The following is a 20,709-nucleotide window of genomic DNA, read 5'->3' on the forward strand; positions in this document are numbered from 1 at the left end:
TGCTCTTCCGCCGGCCCCGGGTGGAGATCATGACATTAGCTCAGCTCCTGGGGTCCATGATCGCATGCATAGAATGCCTGCCGTGGGCAAGGTGGCATGCGCGCCCCTTACAGTGGGCCCTGCTTCCCTTCCAGGACGAGATCGCCAGTCGCTCCAGACTGCTGTTTCCCCTTTCGAAGGAGGTGCGAGAGTCCCTTCTTTGGTGGATCTCCCCAAACCTGGAGAGAGGGAACCCCTTAAGGGAACCCGACAGAATATTGGTTACTACCGACGCCAGCCTTTCAGGGTGGGGGGCCCATTGCGAGGGACACACTGCACAGGGCACCTGGACCTCGGAGGAGACCCTACACAGTTCAATTGGCTGGAGCTCAGAGCCATCCGGCTGGCTCTGCTCCACTTCACAGGGATCCTCCTAGGTCAACACGTGTTGGTCAGGACCGACAATATGACAGCCCAGGCCCATGTGAACCGCCAGGGCGGAACCAGATCCAGGTCCCTGATGGAGGAATCCAGGTCCCTCTTCCAGTGGGCAGAAGCCCATGTCCAGTCGATCAGGGCGGAACACCTGAGCGGCATCTCCAATGTTCAGGCGGACTGGCTCAGTCGCCAGACGGTGGACCAGGCGGAGTGGTCTCTCCACCCCGAGGTGTTCGGGCAGATCCAGAACAGACTGGGAACCCCCCAGGTGGACCTGTTTGCATCACCGGAGAACGCAAAACTTCCCCGCTTCTTCACGAGGTTTCACCATCACCTCGCGGAGGCAACCGACGCACTAAATGCACCGTGGCCTCCAGGGCTCCTGTATGCCTTTCCCCCAATAGGCCTCATACCCCGGGTGGTGGCGAGACTTCGCCACAGGGGGGCACAGCTCGTCCTTGTGGCTCCCCATTGGCCAAGGCGACCATGGTTCGCAGATCTGGTTCTCCTCTCGAGGACAGACCCGTGGCCTCTACCGGCATGGCGAGACTTGTTGTCACAAGGGCCAGTACTACATCCGGACCCAGCGTGGCTCCAGCTACACGCTTGGAGTTTGAGCGCTCGCAGCTAGCCAAAAAAGGATATTCCAGGTCAGTGCAGGACACCATCCTAGCTGCCAGACGCCAGAGCACCAACAGGATTTATCAGACAACCTGGGCGGCCTTCCTTAGATGGGCTAGGCGCAAAGGCGTCAACCCTACCTCGGCCAGGGTGCCACAAGTCCTGGCCTTCCTCCAGGCGGGTCTGGACCAGGGCCTGAAGCCCAGTACCCTGAAACGACAAGCATCAGCCCTAGCATCGGTCCTGAAACTCAGGAGGGCTGGGGGTACCACCCTACACCCCCACCTTTCACGGTTCCTACGAGGCGCTACCAATATCGCCCCGCCACCAGTTCATCGCTTTCCCTCCTGGAACCTCAACAAGGTTCTCAACGCACTCACGCAGGCACCCTTTGAACCTATTTCATCTATTCCGCTGAGGCACCTATCGTACAAGGTTCTCTTCCTAACAGCGATAACCTCGGCACGCAGGGTGTCAGAACTGGGGGCGCTATCGGTCCGTAAGGAGCTTTGCACCTTCCAGCCGGACGCTGTGGTCCTTAGGACGGATCCTACCTTCGTCCCCAAAATTAACTCAGTGTTTCATCGTTCCCAAGCGCTTGTCCTGCCATCCTTCTGCCCCAGTCCTAAGCACCCACTAGAGCAGAAATGGCACACTCTGGACGTTCGCAGGGCTCTGCGATGCTACATCCGTAGAACCAAGGGCTTCAGGCGGTCCGAGGCCCTTTTCGTGTCCTTCCACGCCGGGTCCCTAGGGAACAGGGCCTCTAAGGCGACCCTGGCGCGATGGCTGAGGGCATGCATCGCCACGGCCTATCAGGCCTTGTCGATACAAGTACCTCGGGGCATCACGGCGCACTCCACTCGAAGTGCAGCCACCTCGGCAGCCTTCTCGGCCCAGGCCCCGTTAGCGGAGATTTGCCGCGCAGCCACGTGGTCATCCGCGTCCCCTTTCCTTAAACATTATAAAATCGACTCTCTGGTCTCGGAGCAGGCAGCCTTTGGGAGAACTGTACTGCAGCAGGTGGTGCTCCACTGAGAGGGATCCACTTCCCCTTCCCGGGTACCTAGACTGCTTTGGTAGGTCCCATTGTAAGCTGTGACCTCCTACTTCGAGGGAGAAAGAAACATTGGTCTTACCGTGAAGAGTTCTTTCTCCTCTGAAGTAGGAGGTCACGCGGCCCACCCGTGGATCCGGGGAGCTGCAGCGATAGATCACTGTTCTAACATTCATCCTCTTTGACTAACCTAACCTTCCTAAGTCTCAGGGTTCTGTCCTCTGACCCGTGCATGCCAATAACAACTCCTCAACAACTAAGATGACCAACGAGCATTGTCACACTGTACAATCAAGAGGCACGACAGTCGGAACTGGGGAACTACGCCTGGGCATGCTGGGAGAAGGGGGACGGACCTACCTATTCAAACACCTGAGACTTCCTGTCTACCTGGAGCAAGGGGAGGAAGACAACCCATTGTAAGCTGTGACCTCCTACTTCAGAGGAGAAAGAACTCTTCACGGTAAGACCAATGTTTCTTTCTCCAAAGCGAAATTTGAAAGAGAATTTAGGGTTCCTGCATGGGTTACATTAGACCAGGGCTGCGTATTTGATCTTTGATTGAAATAAAATTTGATTTGAACAGAGCTGCAAAACTTTGGCAGAGGCTGGATCACAACTCCCATTACCCCTCACTGTTGGCCGCTGTGGCTGGGGATGATGGGGACTGTAGTCCAAAAACAGCCAGAGGGCTGAAGCTGCGCAGCCCTGCATTAGACAGTATTCCAGTTGGTATCCCAGATGATTTTTCTATGTCCCAAAGCATCTTATGAGGTTATTCACACAATCAAAAACTCTGTTCTACCTGGGTTTGGGAGCTGTGTGTGTTCCCAATTTTTGGTTGTGTGGAAGCAAGGTAGGAAGAAAACCTGAGTAACTTTTCCTCCTACCTTGCTTCCACACAATCACTTTTACCCCGGTTTTCCTCTTACCTTGCTTCCATACAACCAAAAATTGGGAGCACACACAGTTCCCAAACCCAGGTGGAACAGCATTTTTGATTGTGTGAATGACCTTGTTATCTTTTTCTGTGTAAACCGCTTTGCAAGCTATTTTGTTGAAGCATGGCGTATATTATTATCCTTACCCATAAAAGCCTTGGGCGTGCGTCCGTGCCGCCCGTGTCTTTTTCGCCCATTCTGGGCATGCGCGGAGATGGGCGGCCATGTTGGACCCGGCCGCCGGTGGGCGACTGGCCCCGATGGCGGCGGCCGCCGCCACGGGAGACCAGAAGGAGCAGAAGCGGCGGGCGGAGAGTGCGGCCGAGGCGGCGGCGGAGCCGCGGCCTTGGCCAAAGGAGTGCGGGCCAAGGAGGCGGTGGCCGTGGCGGGGCGACTGGCTCCGATGGCGGCGGCGGCCGCCACAAGAAACGGCGGGCGGAGAGAGCGCCCGAGGCGGCGGCGGAGGTGTCGGCCCAAGGAGTGCGCCCGAGGCGGGTGAGGCGACAGCGGGAAACCCCCCCCCCACTAGAGCCCGTTATTACAACGGGCTTACACATACTAGCTAATAATAAATACATCTATCCCAAGCTAATCCCACCCCTTCTAACACTGACTCAGTTTCCCCCTTTGTTTCTGTCCCATTTTCTTCAGTCCGACCCATCTTTTGTCCCAAGAAAGTCTGCAGGGGCCCCGATTTGCACCCAGTGAGGCTGTTCCCACGAGCAGCCAAGACCTGGCTAGGGCATCTAAGCCTGGCCTTGGCTGCCCATGTGAACGTGCCTGGTCGGCAAACCCGGCTAAGAAGCCAGGCTTTTAAACAAGATTAAGGGAGCGAGCGCTCCCTTAAACCCATTCAATGGACTGTTTGCCAAGGCTGGCTGCTTTTAGCCGGTGCTGAAACACTGATGGGCACTTGCCCATTGTGCGGGGGATCCCCACAATGCACTGAGCACTTGCATGGTTCATTGTGGAAATTTCCAGGGGCTGGGATGATATGGCCTGATCCCCGTAGCTGCCCGCTGCCCATTGCTGCTGCCGACTTTCTGGGCACACAGTTTGTGTGCCCAGCAACTTGACGTTGCTCACCTGCAGAGAAGTCAAGCTTCTGCTGCCTTCCTCACTGCCCACCCTCAAGGCCTCTCACTCGATCGTGAGAAAGGGCTCAATTTGGCGTCTGGTGGCGACCCAGAGGCGGGCCTTCTCTGTAGCCGCTCCTACAGGTGAAACTCAGAAAATTAGAATATCGTGCAAAAGTCCATTAATTTCAGTAATGCAAATTAAAAGGTGAAACTGATATAGCACTTACATAGCACTTACATTTGAAATATATGAAATGAATTGATATATGAAACAGACGCATTACATGCAAAGCGAGATAAGCCAAGCCTTAATTTGTTATAATTGTGATTATCATGGCGTACAGCTCATGAAAACCCCAAATCCACAATCCCAGAAAATTAGAATATTACATGGAACCAAGAAGACAAGGATTGAAGAATAGAACAATATCGGACCTCCGAAAAGTATACAGTGTACTGTGCTTGATTGGCCAGCAAACTCGCCTGACCTGACCCCATAGAGAATCTATGGGGCATTGCCAAGAGAAGGATGAGAGACATGAGACCAAACAATGCAGAATTGCTGAAGGCCACTAATGAAGCATCCTGGTCTTCCATAATACCTCATCAGTGCCACAGGCTGATAGCATCCATGCCACGCCGCATTGAGGCAGTAATTGCTGCAAAAGGGGCCCAAACCAAGTACTGAATACATATGCATGCTTATACTTTTCAGAGGTTCCATGTAATATTCTAATTTTCTGGGATTGTGGATTTGGGGTTTTCATGAGCTGTACGCCATGATCATCAAAATGATAACAAATTAAGGCTTGACTTATCTCGCTTTGCATGTAATGCGTCTGTCTCATATATCAGTTTCACCTTTTAATTTGCATTACTGAAATTAATGGACTTTTGCACGATATTCTAATTTTCCAAGTTTCACCTGTAGATTGTGGAATGTGCTCCCTGCAGAAATCCATCATTTGAATTCTTTATTGGCATTTAGGAGAACCCTAAAGACCTACCTGTTCAGCCTGGCCTTCCAGGGTTTCTAAATTGTTTTAAAGGGTTCTTAATGTATCGGGTTTTTATAAGCAATAGCAATAGCAATAGCACTTACATTTATATACCGCTCTATAGCCGGAGCTCTCTAAGCGGTTTACAATGATTTTAGCATATTGCCCCCAACATTCTGGGTACTCATTTTACCAACCTCGGAAGGATGGAAGGCTGAGTCAACCTTGAGCCCCTGGTCAGGATCGAACTTGTAACCTTCTGGTTACAGGGCGGCAGTTTTACCACTGCGCCAACAGGGGCTTGGTTTGAATTGTTTTAGGTTTTAGTTGTTCTGTTGCATTTTAAATTTTTTATTCCCGATCATTGATTGATTTTAACTGTTTTATGATATTTGTGACCTGCCCTGAGCTATTCTGTAAGGGTGGTCTAAAAACTGAACAAACAAACAAATAAATAAATAACTATCTCTCAGTGGGTTTCATGGAAGGCCATTCATGGTGAGGGTGTGCAAATCCAAAGGCAGGACAAGGCCCCTCTACTTTTGAGTGTTGTGCGTAGGTAGAGGTTTGGACAGGTGCAAGTTTCTCACCAACAATCCTGTGCGCTCATTTGCACCTACTGGAATTCCTTCTTCTGTGTAGGAACGCTGGTGGTCACATCCCACCCCTGGTCTGTTTGACCCGTCCTTGACAGTTGGGCAGCCTGGCTAAATCGCTTCCCTTTTGCTGTAACAGAGGCATAGAAAAACCTACTTTTTCAAAGGTTGCTTCCTGTCTGATGGTTTGCAGCCTGCACAGCTGTCTATAGGCATGCCTTGAGATAAGTCACACATTTCTCTCTCTCTCTCTTCTGCTTTACAACAGCTTTTCGTTTCCACATTAGCGCTAGTAAAATTATTATTAGTATTCAGAATATCCCCATGTCAGTTTTCAAAAGAAAAGTTCTCAAAGCAGTTTACATAGAAAACGGATAAGGTGCTTTTCTGTCCACAAAGGGCTTGCAATCTAAAAAGACAAAAAATGTATATTCCCAGTAGCCAGGAGATATAAAAATACAATACTGAAAGACCAAATACATTCATTTGTATTTAATTTGGTGCAAATTGAAATATAGAAACGACACAGCCCACAGTGAAGGAAGACAGATTTGTTTATGCTGTCTGACACAATCATTTGAATCTAGATTTAATGTGGGTTATCGGCATGAGTGTGCCACGTTGGGAATCTCTGATTCATCTTGGACCATAAGCCACCTTGCGTGGTTTCATACAATCATGCTAATATCGGTAACCCACATTAAATCTAGATTCAACTGATAGTGCAAACGAGGCCTGTGTGTAATAAAAATGCCAGCAAAACTTGCCAAACTCACCTAGGGACCAAACATTAAAATCCAGGCTGAAGAAGAAACCCCACCTTCTCTATTCTAACTGCCCATGCTCCTCCAGTCTCCAGCTCTTACTTCCTTTTAAGCAACATGTTACTCTTTCAGGGAAGCAGTGGCGTTTGTCTGAGGAAGGGGGAGAGAGCGAGATCAAAAACCTCCCTTTCTTTTCCAGCTTGCAAAAAGCCCCATGACCCATAGGAAATAGTTTTTCCAGGACCTACAAGTACAGCTAAGGGGAAGGAGATAACTGATTTCCCTCCTGGAGCATGGCTGTCTGGCCAAATGAACATCTTCGAAAGAGAAGAGGGTTTGAAGGTTGGATCAGATTATGACAAGTATACCACTTTTCAACAGTAGTTTCCCCAAAGTTTACATAGAAATTGAATGGATGGATGGATGGATGGATGAATAAAATGGCTCTCTCTGTCTCCAAAGGGCTCACAGTCTTTAAAAGAAACATGAGAGACACCAGCAACAGCCACTGGAGGATGCTGTGCTGGGGATGGATAGGGCTAGTTGCTCTCCCCTTGCTAAATAAAGAGGATTGCCACTTTAAACAGGTGCCTCTTTGCTCAGTTTGCAGGGGCTGCTAACTGTTTGCTAATTCGTTTGGCAAATAAGTAGACCTCTTCTCCTTTTCCAGAACTTAGCTCTTTTCCCAAGCCATTCTAACAGGAATCAAAGGGGAGATGGGCATTTCTGCTGTAGTGTTGTGGCAGTAGAGGTGTAGGTAAGAGGAAACTTGGGTAGTTCGAGAAAGTTAGGAGACCTCTACTCCACAACACAGGTTAGCTTTTGTATAGCCTTATTCATCTTTAATCAAGCTGTCTGAGATAGGATCCGACATCCAAGCAAATAGGAGCCTGTACCTCCTATATTCTACCAAAGAAAACCACAGGGCTCTGTAGGTGCCAGGAGTCGAAATCAACTTGACGGCACACTTTGTCTTTACCTGCTTATCACTTTTGGAGACAAGTCATTCCTTTAAAAAGGCGATAGGCAGAAGGCAGACAATCCTCCATCAGTGGACTAGTAACTGATGGCCTATGAGTATCTGTGTCACCTGAAGTGATGCAGTGGGGAAATACTTGACTAACTCTCTTCAGCAGAAGGTTGCCGGTTTGAGTCCCCGCTGGTACTATATCGGGCAGCAGCGATATAGGTAGAATACTGTGCGGGAGAAGGCAATGGTAAACCCCTCCTGTATTCTACCAAAGAAAACCACAGGGCTCTGTGGGCACCAGGAGTCGAAATCGACTTGACGGCACACTTTACTTTACTTTACAGAGTATCTAGTGCCTGCTGGTAGCTGGGATTCTTGCAAAAGCACAGTTCAGACATTACGTTGTACATGCATATAGGGGCAGAACTATAATACTGCAGGCAGGTTCAAAGAACCCAAGCTGCCCAACTCCTGAAGGTTGCCTGACTCACCACGAGCTCTACATTCCTCAGCCATGTTGGTTTCCAGCTCTGAGAACGGACAAAACATGCACCCAGCAACGAGCACGGATGGGAAATGAGCTCTGGAGGGCTTGCACGGAAAAAACAGGCACCCAGCAACAAAGCATCAGCTGGGGATGCATTCCGGAGAGCTTGTACAGCCGTTCTGGCCACGACAGCACATGAAAGGGGTGTTGCTGGCACATGCACACAAAAGAACCCCAGGAGGGCTGTTGGGGAGCGGGGTGAACAGTAGCACTGCCCTAGCTATGCTACTGGTGGTGGCATACACATGTACGTGTGTATAGTCTGAATGCGTGCATTTATCTGAAAAGTGAACCTGAGTACATTCCCCCTCACATTCTGGGTACAGATAGGGAGCATACTCCCGTATATACATGCATTGAACATAATGTGTGAAAAACTATATGTGTGTATAGATCTGTACATGTGTACACTGTATACAGAAGCCCGATGTTGTAGCCTTAATCAGATATGACGCTGTATATGTGTTCAAGTGTCCTTATGTGCATGTACTCAAGTACATGTTTTTGTGTGAATCACTGTACCTGTGTTCATTTTAAAAGTGAGCCCAAGTACAGACCCTGTCAAATGCATGATACAGAAAGGAAGTGCACTGCTGTTCAGCATAGTGCGTGAGAAAGTGTGCATGTGTGCAGATCTGCATATGCACACTCTGTACACAGACTGTACATGTATGTAATGTAATGTGTGGATATGGTTTTATATTGCAATAACTATAGACGTCTGTACACATGTATATATTTTTGGGTGAATGACTGTACATACCTACATTTTAAAAGTGAACCTGGTTACAGAACCTGTCAAATACAGGATTTGAACAAGTGTTCTGCTCTATGTGCATTCAGCGTAATGTGTGAATAACTGCATCTGTGTACAGATCTGTACATGCATACACTGTACATACACTGTAGGTGTAGTGAACATAATGTGTGAATAGGGCTAAATAATCCATAACTAGGTGGATCTAAGTCTGATCCCACAAGGCACTTCTTAGGTTCCTAAGCAAGAAGACGTGCTCACTTACTACTGAAGAGGAGTTGTTATTAATCAATTAATGTATTTATTTATATACTCCCCTTCCAAAAATGGCTCAAGGCAGTTTACAATAAAAACAATTAAAATCAATTAACAATTAACATCCAAACTAAATCTATTAAACAATTAAAATCATTTAAACCTTAAAATCATTTAAAAGCAACATTAAAGTTTTAAAGCCTTAGATCTAATAGGAACATAGGAAGCTGCCTTATCCTGAGTCAGACCTGAGTCAATAATGAGTTAGTCAGTATTGTCTAGAGACTCTACACAGACTGGCAGCAGCTTCTCCAAGGTTGCAGGCAGGAGTCTCTCTCAGTCCTATCTTGGAGATGCCAGGGAAGGAACTTGAAACCTTCTGCTCTTCCCAGAGCAGCTCCATCCCCTAAGGGGAATATCTTACAGTGCTCACACATGTGGTCTCCCATTCATAAGCAAGCAGGGCAGACACTGCTTAGCTAAGGGGACAAGTCATGCTTGCTACCGCCAGACCAGCTCCCCTTCCTAAAAGCCTGGGTGAATAAATGTGTCTTCAGTGCCTTTCTAAAAGTTGCCAGAGATGGGGAGGCTCTTATTTCAACAGGGGGAGCATTTCAAAGTCCAGAAGCAGCAATGGAGGAGGCCCGTTCCCGAGTTATGCCTTAACTATTGAGAGATCCTGAGTAGAAGCTCTTGCTTTGTAAATCTGAATCACACAGGTGGGCCGCAGGGATTCTTTTTTTTTTTTTTTTTAAAAACAGACCACATAAGCCTGACATTAGTCCATTCTTGCTTTAAAACCCTCATGCTCACTCTGACCTGAGATGCATCTGCAGAGTGGATTCTTGATGTAAACCACTCTGAGCCATTTTTGGAAGGGCAGTATATCAATCAATCAATCAAATAAATAAATCCTTTCAGGCAGGGGCGTAGCTATAATTGAACGAAAGGGTTCAAAGAACACGGGGCCCCGGCTCCTGAGGGCCCTCCAGCTCCATCCCTCCCTGTTTTCTTCATTGTCTCCCTCACTCTGGGGGGCCACCCGAGAGAGGGATGAACACGGGCCCCCTCTCCCCTAGCTATGCCCCTGCTTTCAGGGGTACGGTGGGTGTGGGTGTTCTTTAGGCTGAGGCAGGGCTAGAAAGCAAGGCTCATTCTAACTGGGCAGGCCTCTGCTAACTGGGCAAAGAGGCACCTTTTACTGTGGTGATTCTCTTTATTTAGCAGGGGGAGAGTAACTGGCCCTATCCAGCCCCAGCACAGTACTTCCAGTGACTGCTGCTGGTGTCTATCTTATGTTTCTTTTTAGAATGTGAGCCCTTTGGGGACAGGGAGCCATCTTATTTGTTTTATTTCTCTTTGTAAACTGCCCTGAGCCATTTTTGGAAGGGTGGTATAGAAATCGAATTATTATTATTATTATTATTATTATTATTATTATTATTAACAACAACAACAACAACAACAACTTCCTGTTGAGTTATTGCCAACGTAAGTTCAGATAGTTTGCTATGTTTATGGCTTCACACAGCAATAGAAGTTTTATTGTGGTATAATAGACAGCCCTGCCTAGCACAGAACGTCTCTCTGCATAGCTGTTGAGTTCAGTTCATGCTTCAGGGATTCGTTCACTGTGTGAGCTGCCCAGCCTGGAATGAGCATAAATCTACCCCCCTCGCCTGCCTCTGACAGGTCTATTGCAAGTAACACATGGGTATAAGATGTTGCATTGCCCCGCACGTTTTTATGGATGGTGTGTGGCAGGGCCGTGCCTGTAAGTTACTGAGGCCATTCACAAATCAAAACTTGTGTTCTACCCGGGTTCGGGAGCTGTGTGTGCTCCCAATTTTTGGTTGTGTGGAAGCAAGGTAGGAGGGGGAACCTGGATAGCTTTTCCTCCTACTTTGCTTCCACACAATGAGGCTGTTCCCATGATCGCAGGGGAGCGGGCTAAGGGAGTCCAGCCCGCTTTCCTGAGGATATGGGAGCCACACAGTCTCCAGAGGTTAGCCTGCTTAAGTCCCCTCCCGAGACGAGGTTAGCGGAGCGAACGTTCCGCTAACCCCGTTATACTGATTGTGTGCCACCGTAGCAATACACGAGTAGTTCCCCGACCGGGAGCCTACAAGCAGCCTCCCGGCCTCAGGGGTCTCCCCAGAATGCCCCACACACTTGCATGGGGCATCCTGGGAGTTCCAGGGGCCGGGCGTCCCCTGATCCTTGCCACCCCTACTGGCTCCGTGACGGAGCCGGTAGTTGTGGGGGGGGGGGGCCGATCCGGCCGCCGAGGCACAGCTCCCTGCTCATCTGCGGGGAGAGCCCGGTAAGGCTGTCCATACTGCTCTTGTGGAGACCCTCAATCTCTTCTACCCAGGTTTTCCTCTTACCTTGCTTCCACACAACTGAAAATTGGGAGCACACACAGTTGAGCTCCCAAACCTGGGTAGAGCACAGTTCTTGAGTGTGTGAATTGCCTCACTGTTTTATTGCAGTACTTGACAATCCCAGGTGCTAGGAAGCCATGGCCCCTACAAGTTTAACCATGGCTAGGGTATTCAGAGGTAAGATTGCTAAATAAAATCTATATTTGTCCCAGGCAGCTCTGTGCTCAGTTGGAATATAGGAAGCTGCCTTATACCACCCCAGACTGTTGGTCCCTCTAGTCAGTATTGCCTCTACACTGACTGGCTGTGGCTCTCCAAGCTTTTAGGAAGCTCACAGGACCACATCAACAGGAACTAGAGAAGAAAGCCGGGACGGTGCACAGATGGTTTATTAGAAAAATAGATCCCAATGCATTTGAGGTGGTATTCCTCTTCTACAGGGGGGAAACATCATAAAAGAGGATGCATAGCTTCTCGCAAGCTACTAGCTTGCTCCCAAACCAGTTAGGAAGACAGAAAGCTGCCTTATTTCAAGGCAGGCTGTTGGTCCTTCTAGCCTGTCTTGTCTACACTGACTGGCTGTGGTATTCAAAGCTTTGAGGCAGGAGTCCCTTTTAGCTCTGCCTGGTGATGTCAGGGATGGAACCTGGGAGCTTCTGCAGGCAAAGCTGGCGCTCTGCCAGTGAGCTACAGACCCATCCCCGTACATCCCATAAAGGCCCATACATGTTGGAAGTATGTTTCTTGTGAAGGGGATAAAGAGAAGTCCATTTACCCTCTCCTTCCTCACACTGCCCATCACGAAGTCTGGTAATTTTGTTAGGTGTCCACTGTCCGGCTCCTACATTATGGGGCTGGCTCCTTTTGTCAAGGACAAAACAAGGCAGACAAAACAAGACAAAACAAAGCAGTCTATGGTGTAAAATAGACTGCCTATAAACAAGGCAATCTATTTTACATAACCTTTTTGAGATTAAGGACCTGTCCAGTAACAGAGAATCCTCAGCCCTGTCCACATGTTATGTTCAACACTCATACGATCTATATAGAGCAGGGTTGCACAACTCAAATGCCCTGGTGGGCCAGAACCATCCACAACTTGGCGTGCAGGGGCCGAGGTCAATTTCTAGCACATTATTACATTACATTTAAAAATATTATTAGTTACTTGTGGATCTATTCCCCGTCAATGGACCCATAGTTTTAACCAAGGATAGTGGCCAGAGAATAGGTCCTGTCACTGCTCGATGAGTGGGGCCCCTAGCGTGTATGTCAGCCCCAAACAAATGCCAAGTCTTCTCCTCTCCCTAAATTGTTGCTTTCAGTCTGCAATGCTAGGTAGGCTTACACGGGAGTAAGCCTCACTGGGCACACCATGGAGCATACTTCTGAGAAAGTATGCGCAGGATAGCACTATAATGCAGTTTCCAGCTCCTGTATTGCTGCAGGATACCTGAGGGCCAGTAAAATAGTCACTGCGGGCCATATCTGACCCCCAGGCCTTATGTTGTGCAGGCCTGATATAGAGTGTGCACAGGTGCAGTTATTCACAGGTCACACTGAATGCAGGTAGAGCAGTGCATTTCTTATCTGTATCCTGCGTTCCAGGGGGCCTGTACCCAGGTTCACATTGAAAATGAATTCAGGTGGAGTCATTCACACAAACACATGTGTGAGTGTGGAGGCATCTGGAGGCAGGGACAACATAATGAGGTCATTCTTACGACCAGCCCTACCTGGGTAGGAAAGGACCGAGCCCAGGTAGGCTGGTCGTCTGCAACCCCAGAATTGCTCCTGATCCTGCTGCTCCTCTCCTGGGTAGACCTGGTCGGCAACCCAGTGAGCTAGGAGAACAATGACATGCCTCACTTGATGGTCGTTGGGAACTCCACGCTGCTGGCAGTTGCTGTCAATCTGCTGGCAGCCATCTTTATCATAGAGCTGGGGGAAAGGAGCAGCCAGGCAGCCTGGGGTTTTCCCAAGGCATCGTGCGAGCCTTGTGGGGTACCTGGTGTGCCCAGCTTGCCTCCCCCTCGATTGCCACTGGGCTGACCACCTAGAGTGGCCGTGCCCACTGAAATTCTGGGTTTCACCTGGATTTTAAACATCTCACCCAGATTGCTTAGCCCACCCAGGTTTGTCTTGATTTCCGCTTTCTTTCTTTCTTTCTTTCTTTCTTTCTTTCTTTCTTTCTTTCTTTCTTTCTTTCTTTTGTAAAAAGCTAAGCTCTAGCCCTTGTAGAAGCGGAGTTATGGAGCAAAAGGTGGAGTCACTATTCTGCTCAAAAATTATTTTCAAGCCAATTTACATAATATGCAAATTAGGCACCCGGATCGGGAAAGCCAGAATATGGCAACCCTCTTGCTGCCACACCGCTCATGAGTTTTCTGCCTTCCCTCCAGCTTCTCACTGTTTGGTCCTAAGAACAACTTGATTGTCTGAATAGGGCTTTTGTATCTGTACCATGCATTTGAGGGACCTATAACAAGTTTCACCTTTAAAATGAATGCAGGTACACTCTCTCTCTCTCTCTCTCTCTCTCTCTCTCACACACACACACACACACACACCCCTCCCTATGCAGGAACAACATAATGTCTGAATAGGCCTTTAGTCTGTGTTATTTTCTTATTCATTTTATAGCATTTAGATCCTCTTGCTGTAGGGTGGCTGGGAGTGTGCATGTTTATTTGCAAGCAGTGGTAGCACAAAGAGGAAATTAGCTGTGTATAAGACACAAGATGTATAGCAGCTTTAATATAGCTGTTGTTGTTCTTGCCCTTGCCGCCACCCTGGCAAACAATGCGATTGTTAAGCAAATGAATTAATGCCAGAACGGACCAGCAGGTCAACAAAAGAGACACACAGAGGCACTGTTCTCAGGCTCAGAAGATTGGAGATGGCTTCTTTGGCCATTCAGTTCTTCCTGCCCCCCCACTCTCCTGCAGGTCCCAAGGAAGTGACAGGGGCAATAAGCTACAGTAATAAGGAGAGGTCAGTAATGAGGAAGACAAATGCAAGAGTTGTTTCGTTTTGGAAAATAATGCTGTGATCCGAGCACTGAGAGATTAGTTGTAGGCATTTAAGGTGCCTGTTTGTACCACGCATTGCTAGAATTCCATACTTCTGGAAGCAAGCATGAATTGTCCCCTTTGCTAAGCAGGGTCTGCCCTGGTTTGCATTTGAATGAGAGACATTGTGAGCACTGTAAGATATTCCCCTCAGGGGATGGGGCCCACTCTGGGAAGTTCCCTCCCTGGCATCTCCAAAATATATTATTATCTGGACCCATTTCAAACTATGGGGTTTAGACTTCCTTGGTCGGCCTGATGGATGATTTCTAATTAGGAATTCACAGAGGGAGTGTGACACTATTGATCTTATCTTATCTTTAGCTTACAAAAACGTATGCATGTCATTGAGGGAGGAGAGCTGGTCTTGTGGTAGCAAGCATGATTTTTTCCCTTTGTCCCGACCCACCTTGGTTTGCATTTGAACAGGAGACTACATGTGTGAGCACTGGAAGATATTCCCCTTAGGGGATGGGGCCTCTCTGTGAAGAGCACCTGCCTGCTTGCATGCAGAAGGTTCCAAGTTCCCTCCCTGGCAGCATCTCCAAGACACGGCTGAGAGAGACTTCTGCCTGCCACCTTGGAGAAGCTGCTGACAGTCTGTGTGGACCAATGGTCTGACTCGGTATAAGACAGCTTCCTATGTTCCTATGTAATGAATATTATTTATTTGTTTGTTTGTTTGTGTGATTTCTAGACTGCCCTTCCAGAATAGCTCAGGGCAGTTCACAAATCTCACAAAACAAATAAAATCAATCAATGATCAGGAACAAAGATTTTTAAATACAACAAAGCAGCTAAAATAAATAAATAAAACCATTCAAAACTTTATAAAAACCCGATACATTAAGAACCCTTTAAAAACCCTGGAAGGCCAGGCCAAACAGGTAGGTCTTTAGGGCTCTCCTAAATGCCAATAAAGAACTCAAATTATGAATTTCTGTGCACCAGGATTTAGATTACTGGCACACAGGGATCTAATAAATAAACTGTTGTTTATTTTAATCACTCTTTGAAAAGGTTTCCTCACGAATAGAAACAAACAGAAATATCTATCATTAGTCAGGAACATTATTATTTTTATTTATTTATTTATTTTTACATTTATATCCCGCTCTTCCTCCAAGGAGCCCAGAGCAGTGTACTACATACTTGAGTTTCTCTTTCATAACAACCCTGTGAAGTAGGTTAGGCTGAGAGAGAAGTGACTGGCCCAGAGTCACCCAGCTAGTTTCATGGCTGAATGGGGATTTGAACTCAGGTCTCCCAGGTCCTAGTCCAGCACTCTAACCACTACACCACCCTGGCTCTCATTAATATCTTTCATTAAACCAAGAAACAACACAATTATAATTTCAGTATATTGAGCCAACTGCTATTTAAAGACAAAATAGTTGCTGCTCTTTAAATAATAATAATTTCAAATATGGCAGTGGGATGACACGTTTCTCATTATGATTAGTTTTACCCCTCATGCTATCAAATGGATCGTACAGCAGACCGGTAGGTATGAGGTGTTAATTTATAGAAATGGAGCAAGAGTTCCACCCCAAACTGAAATTGAGGCAAGAACCCCAAGTAATTTATTGTTAATTACATATTTTGTCCGACATTTCCTCTAAAGAGTTCAGGTCAAGGAGCATCCCATACCACCACCACTTCATCCTCACAACAACCTTGTGAGGTAGGTTAGGCTCTAAGAGGGTGACTGGTCATCCCATGACCTTCATGCTGATTTGAATGCTGGCCTCCCTAGTTCTGGTCTGACACTCTACCCACTGTATTGCAATGTCTTTCCAGTTGGGTTCCCATGGGGGCAGAAATACTCAGAGCTGGTAGAAAGCATAAATTGTCCCCTTTGCTAAGAAGGGTCTGACCTGGTTTGCATTTGAATGGGAGACTACATGTGTGAACACTGGAAGATATTCCCCATAGGGGATGGGGCTACTCTGGGAAGAGCACCTGCCCGCTTGCATGCAGAAGGTCCCAAGTTCCTTCCCTGGCATCCTCAAGATAGGGCTGAGAGAGACTCCTGCCTGCAACCTTGAAGAAGCTGCTGCCAGTCTGGGCAGACAATTCTGAGCTAGATGGACCAATGGTCTGACTCAGTATATGGAGGCTTCCTATGTTCCTAATCTGTCATATTCCATTGGTTCCAGCCCACTTCAAAAAGAGCATGAGAAGCAGGGGTGACTTCAGGTCATGCTACGTATGCCCAGAGGCCTCCACGAAACTTTCCACCCAGGAAAATGTGGGTGGAACCCGGAAGTATTCTGCTCCACCAAAACTGCAGCGTGGATTGTGGAATTTTTGCACAGAGAGGCCTCCAGTGTCAAAAGAGGTCAGGACATTGATCACCCTTACTGCTCTGGCAGCCTCGGAGCAGTGTTCTCTCTAATTTTTTTCCGTCTGTGTGCGGAATGAGTTTTGTTCTGGATGGCAGTATCAAGACAGTATGAGCACACATGCATTCAGAGTGGGACTTTCCTGATTAAACCTGAGCGGGAACTAAAATTAACACAGCAGGCATCAAAAACTGTGTGAGCGCACAGACACCTTAAGAGGGAACACTGCCTCAGAGCATGCAGTAGAACTGAACGGTGGAAGCCATTCTCAAATAGAATAGGCGAGTGGAACAGGCAACAAAAATATTGTCTGAAATCTCCTCCCCACGGATTTCCAGTGTTATTGGTTGTGCCCTGTTGACTGACAAGAGAAGAAAGAAGCTCCTTTTGGAACCTTCGTTCAGGCATTCTGTGACTGCAAAGCATATATGCTTTCGGCTTCTTCAGGGGAGAATCTGGTCCTCTCCCCACAAGCGGACATTTGGGGGCATGCCTCGTCCTCCCAACGCCCTCAAATGGCCCCGCTGCCCTTAATGGGAGCATGCAGTGGCTCTGTGTCTATCCACACACTCTGTAGCAGTCAGCAACATATTAATAGATTCATTCCCTAGCTTCAGCAATATTTCCCGGGGCAGATGTACAGATTCTGTACTCTTCCGCAATCTTTCCTTGTAGCATGGGGAGTGGTGTGAACGACTGGGTACAGTTCGAGAGTATGTACCAAGCTGATGCTCCTTGAAATCTCTTCAGGCTGATCTTAAATTTATTTTATTATTTATTTATTACAATCTTCTTATATTCCACCTCCTCCAAAGACAACAATACTAATAACAATTAAGGGAATTTATTATTAATTACATTTTCATCCTACCATCTTTCCGAAGAGCTCAGAACGGTATTTGTGGTCTGCCCACCTTTTATTCTCATTATTTTTTTAATGTAGATTAGGCTGAGAGATAATTTATTTTTATTTATTTTTATTTAACATTTATATACTGCTTTTCATGCTTATTTTAATCCTCACAACAACCCTGTGAGGTACTGTAGGTTAGGCTGAGAGATACATGACTGGCCCAGAGTCACCCAGTGAGTTCCATGGTTGAATTGGGATTTGAACTTGGGTCTTCCCAGTCGTAGTCCAACACTCTAGCCACTTTGTTATATACTGCCTTTAAACTCAATGGCTGACATACTGTGCAATGTTATGCATGCAGTGGAGTGGAATCTTTGCACAATTGTGCAAGAGCACTGTTGCGCAGGTAGAAACATTGAGCAGATGGAGCTGCATGGCATTGCAACCATTATATATAATGGCTGCACTGTCGAACGACTCCATTTGCACAATTTTTGCACCTGCGCAACAGCACTCTTGCGCAGCTGTGCAAATGATACTTTCCACTGCGTGCGCAACATTACACAGTGTATCGGCCATTGAGTTTCAAGGCCAAGTGGGAATTTGAACCCAGGTCTCCCTGATCTAAGTGCAACATGCGAACCATTGTGCCACAGTGGCTCTCCTATGTATTGAGTCCTATTTTATGTATGCATAATACTTTTGCGTCCTATCCTCCAGAACCTTTCCATCCCAAATGATCATCTTAAGCTGCATTAAAGGTAAAGTTGTGCTGTTGAGTCCGTGTTGACTCCTGGCACCCACAGAGCCCTGTGGTTTTCTTTGGTAGAATACAGGAGGGGTTTACCATTGCCTCCTCCCACGCAGTCTGAGATGATGCCCTTCAGCATCTTCCTATATAGCTGCTGTTCAATATAGGTGTTTCCCATAGTCTGGGAAACATACAATAGAGGATTCAGACCGGCAACCTCTTGCTCCCTAGGCAAGTTACTTCCTGGCTGTGCTATTAACATGCATTACTTTAGCTTTAAGTAGTACCAAGCAGATAGCACTGTTGCACTAATCACAAGTCCCCATTTGCAACAAACCTGCAGCCTACATATTGGGGCCGTTTTTATGATCAAAGGTGAGGGAGGGTGCGTGGGTGGGCAGGTGGGGCGGAAGCCTTGCAAAACTTTCCTCCTGATCCTCCTGTGGTGCTGGGCATGCAGATCTCACGCTCAGATGCTCAGTTGCTGACCCCAACAGCATGGAGGCCAGGATGTGCCATCCAGGATGTGTCCCCGGATATCCCACAATGCACTGCGCGAGTGCACAGTGCATTGTGGGGATTCCCCCAGCGACAGGCGGGTGCCCGTCAGTGCTTCAGCCCTGGGTTCAGGAAACGGGGAAATACTTGCGCCCCAAACCTCATCTAAGAGGCAGGTTTAACTAGGGGGTTAGGGATTGATCGATTGTGTGCGAGAAGAACCTCATTATTTCCCTCCAAGGCTGTTTGCTTTCTTGGCGGAGCCTGCCTGGTTAACCTAATTATGATGCTGAATACTGCTGTGACTGCTTTTAAAGATTTAGTACTTGTATAATTCTATAATCCGTTCTTGACATTATTAACCAAACGGGGGAGGAGACAGGAAAGAACTTTCTCATTTACAGTCCGTCTCCTGCTTTGTTCAACTGCCTTGGGTCTTCGGCAGCTCTTCCAATAGCTCTTCCAATATTGATGATATTGGTTGAGGGCTAGGTGGCGGCTTCTCAGCCACGTATCAGCAGGTGGAGTAGCCATCGAGCGTTGCATGCAGAAAGTTTTGGGTTCAGAATTCAGGAATGGCCGCTGCTGGAGAGCTCCTGCCGGTTGGAACTGACACGCTGAGACAGAAGGTCTCACGCTGACTCTGCCTTCATGTGTGATGTTGTCTAGGTCAGTGGTTCCCAACTTGCCAACCTGGGCCCTCCCAGATGTCGCTGAACTACAACTCCCATCAGCCCCAGCGACAATTTATTGTCCCTGGGGATGATGGGAGTAGTAGTTCCGCAACATCTGGACACCCCTCCCCCAAGTTGGGAACCCACTGGTATAGATTGTTCCCTTCCAGTCACAAGCAAGGGAGCCATCTTGGGCTTGGTCTACAAATGCAGGAGAATGGAATGGTAGAATCTTGAAGTAACAGGATGGACTGGCCGCTTCATATTGCGGGAGGCGTATTGTATACTGTACTCCCATAACTTTTTTTTTTAAAAGTCCCTGCAAGTGTAAAGCTAGCACATCAGGGGGAAGATTCTAGCTAGCCTGTATGCTTGGTGTTTTCATTGGTTTGTTTTACTTGCCAGGAAGTTTTTGTTTAAAATGTAGAGTGGTATGTATGTACAGTATGTATGTATGTATTTAATACATTTCTATACCGCCCAAAGCGCAAGTTCTCTGGGCGGTTTACAAAACAATAAGAACAGCCAAGAAAAGATTAAAACATTTCAACAATTAAAATTAAAAAGTTAAAACTATTAAAACACAATTAAAACATAACAGTATCTAATTAAAAGCCTGGGTAAACAAATTACTTGACTGCCCTTTTAAAAGTTGTAAGAGATGGGGAGGCTCTTGTTTCAGCAGGGAGTGTGTTCCAAAGCCTCGAGACAGCAATGGAGAAGGCCAGTCCCTGAGTAGCCACTGGACGAGCCAGTGGCAACTGCAGACAAACCTCTCCACATGATCTCAATGGGCGGTGTGGTTCATGATGAAGAAGACGTTCTTTTAAATACCCAGGCCCCAAGCTGTTTAGGGCTTCTGCAGGGCCCAATGGTCAGGACAATAAAAGCATGGTAACACTAATGGTGCAGTGGGGAAATAACTTGCCTAGGGAGCAAGAGGTTGCTTGTTCGAATCCCCACTGGTGCCATATTGGGCAGCAGCAATATAGGACAATGCTGAAAGGCATCATCTCATACTGCGTGGGAGATGGCAATGGTAAACCCCTTCTGTATTCTAGCAAAGCAAACCATAGGGTTCTGTGGTTGCCAGGAGTTGACACCAACTCAACGGCACAACTTTAGCTTTAA

General features: G+C 47.5%; 1 protein-coding gene across 5 annotated transcripts in view; it reads left to right on the forward strand.

The window, feature by feature from the left end:
* The window catches only part of BCAT1 (branched chain amino acid transaminase 1), a 109,856-nt gene that overhangs the window by 13,876 nt on the left and 75,271 nt on the right, over positions 1–20,709 (forward strand). The window contains exon 1 of one of the 5 annotated variants that reach the window (XM_053256395.1): positions 13,499–13,521. The exons of the other annotated variants lie outside the window; for them this stretch is intronic. The gene's annotated coding sequence lies outside the window, so the exon portion shown is untranslated. Of the gene's footprint in view, positions 1–13,498; positions 13,522–20,709 lie in introns of those variants that run through there. 5 annotated transcript variants of the gene reach the window in all.

This window comes from Hemicordylus capensis, chromosome 5, assembly GCF_027244095.1.
Source record: "Hemicordylus capensis ecotype Gifberg chromosome 5, rHemCap1.1.pri, whole genome shotgun sequence".
Classification (NCBI taxonomy): Eukaryota; Metazoa; Chordata; class Lepidosauria; order Squamata; family Cordylidae; genus Hemicordylus; species Hemicordylus capensis.